This window comes from Aplysia californica, unplaced genomic scaffold (assembly GCF_000002075.1).
Source record: "Aplysia californica isolate F4 #8 unplaced genomic scaffold, AplCal3.0 scaffold01141, whole genome shotgun sequence".
Lineage (NCBI taxonomy): Eukaryota > Metazoa > Mollusca > Gastropoda > Aplysiida > Aplysiidae > Aplysia > Aplysia californica.
In genome coordinates, this window is record NW_004798411.1 from 65,454 (window position 1) to 68,273 (window position 2,820).

Below are 2,820 nucleotides of genomic sequence, written 5' to 3' on the forward strand. Positions count from 1 at the left end.
TAGACACACACACACACACACACACACACACACACACACACACAAATACACTTTCTTACAACACACACTCACACAAGGTCATTTTTCTCATGTAAACTGGGATGTATATTTGTCTATTTCAAAATCAAATATCATTTTTGTTCTGTGTCTACAAATAATATGTTTATTTGTCACTTCAGGCTCTGTCTTTCATGAAACTGGTATCTTTTTTTAATGTTCAAAAACAATAATTGTAAAGAAATTGATTGATGCAGGACATCATTTTTCAAAAAAGAAAAACTTAAAAGTTCAGAATATCTAGATGGAGACAGGCAGACTTTTTGTGGTACAATTTGAAGGTTTGTTCCCAGCAAAGAAACTGATATTATAATTTATGCACATTCGGGTTTTTTAAAGAACAAAAGAAAGAAGAAGGAAAAGCCTTAACGTTCAATGCCACGTCATCGTGGTAGGTGAGACAGGGAGCACGGGGATTGTTTTCACTCTCTATTACTCTCTATTTTCTTCTTCATCATTTTTTCTCCAAAAGTCGTCTTCTCTCATTTGTTTCTTTTCTTTTCTTTCTTCTGTTCTTTTTAAAATGTTTTCTCTCTAATCATTTCGTTTCTCTTCTTTCTCTCTTTCTGTCCTTCCTGTCTTCTCCCATCTTTCTCCAGCTTGTCTCGCTCCCTCTCTCACTCGGCACTGCATGAGTCTGTCTTCGCTCCTCTCTCTGGGCCAAACCTCTGAGCATTGCTTGTGTATAGTTCCACCTTCATCTATCTCTCACTCACTCTCTCATTCACTCACTCACTCACTCACCCACTCATTCACTCATTCACTCACTCACTCATTCACTCACTAACACCCACCACCCACCCACCCACCATTATAGTCATACTACCATCCTCATCCATGCATTTTTTTAAAAAAAATTTTAAAACTTTTTTTTGTTCTGTTTTTGCTCACGCATATATATATACCTCTGTCCCTTGTGATAACCCCGTTTTGCGTATATTCTCACTCTGCGCAGATTCCAATGCGGGTTTCCCCACTCTTTGCCCCGCCCCCTATGCGCAGTAATGTACGAATCTGTTTGGTTTTGTTTCGTTGATCACCTCACCAGTGTGCTTTTGCTTTTCATTTTTCATTTTTCATTTTTTTTTTTTTTTTTTTAAATTAATCTTTAATTGCTTGGTTAACTTTTTGTGTGCTTTATCGTGTTTTTTTTTTCCTTGTGTTTTTGTTCTTGTTTTGTTAGCGAAGAAACAGTACAAGAAAAAATGATTGATGTTTACTTCTCGTTTTTACTTTTACTTTTTAGTTATTATTTTTCCTTTTTTTTTTAATATTCCTTTTCAAACACAATTCTAAAAATCAGAACCGCCCCCAGTGTTGACTTTTTGTGTGAGTGTATTTAGTTATCCCTAGATAATCGAGATTTTTGTTCATTTGTTTGTTTTTTTGGTTGTTGTTGTTTTTGTTTGTTTTTTTGGGTTCTTTTTCTGTTTGTTTCATTTTGTGTACACAGAAATGGGACTGAGTCCCTCACGCAGTAGAAAGAATATTGTCAGTTACTGTCGTCGCTTTCTGTTTGTTTAGATTTGTTCGTTTAGTTGTGTGTCTTTTATTTTACTGTCTGTGTGCTAGATAGAGAGATGGTGCGGTGTGTCCCTCCTTGGTGTAGAAGATTTTACGTCTTTTTCGAAGTTTTTGTTGTGATTTTATGGCTCTTGCAACACAGTAAGGTCATATATAAGTGCTGAAGAATAGATGTGTTACAAGAGACTGACATACACCAAAAAGAAGGGGGAGAGATAAGGACGATAGATGTTTGATATAGGAAAGAAGGAGCAAACCACATTAGAGCACCCGCCAACCACCCACATTTTTACGTCTGTCTAGTTCTGGTTCGTCAAAATGAAATGAGACTTTTCCCGCGCAAGGGCAAAGGTCAGTTCCCCCAGGGGTCAAGGCTCAATCACTATTTTTGTTTTAATGTATATCAAATGTAAATGTTTTTGCCCACTGGAATACACAGCGTGTGAATGTCAGATAGGAGTTTATAGATCAGGTCTAGGTGGCTTATGGGATTAGTTTGTCAAACAGAATGTGCTGAGTCTTTATTTATTTATTTATTTATTTATTTATTTATTTATTTATTTATTTGCTCGATCGTCTTTACAAAGCTTTTGTTTCTTTTATTTTTGTATTTATCAATTTTGTAAAAACTTAAGTTGTTGCAGTAGTCGCTCTTCTTGTACTTGTTTTTGGTTCTTAGTTTCTGTTCGGTTTTTTTCTTTTTTTTTCGTTATGTTTGTTGTTGGTTTTTCGTTTGTTTGTTTCGTTTTGTTTTGTTTGTTTGTTTGTTTGTTGTTTTTTTAAGGGGGGGGGGTGTCTGTTTTAGTTGATGTTAGGTGCTATTAGCCGATGTTAGGTGCCACAGTACTTCCAACCTGCCCGTAGATTTGTCTTATAGTTCTAGCTCTACAAGCACTCAAAATGATTTTTTTAAAATGTGTTTCGTTTCACTAAATCACGCAACTCATCCAGCACTGCCGTGTTTTTGCATGTTACGTCATAACACAAGACTGCAGTGTATGGCACACCATTCCAGCACAGTTTTCCTTTTTCTCAGCATCTTGAGTACGCACGGCTTGCACCGGCACTAGGTTTTGTGAGACTGAAGCATCGCACAGTCCGCACTATATAGTGTTTGCTGGTAGCCTTAGTCTTGTTGTCTTTACCTTTATTATATTACAGTGCTATCTGTGTTATGGTTATTGTTATTATTATTACAATTGTTATTATTGGTGTTATTGTTATTATTATTATTATTAT

At 35.9% G+C, this 2,820-nt stretch overlaps 1 protein-coding gene across 1 annotated transcript in view; it reads left to right on the forward strand.

Moving 5' to 3' along the window:
• Positions 1–2,820, forward strand: part of LOC101864113 (matrix metalloproteinase-21) — a gene marked incomplete at its 3' end in the record, with an annotated part of 68,391 nt that overhangs the window by 63,926 nt on the left and 1,645 nt on the right.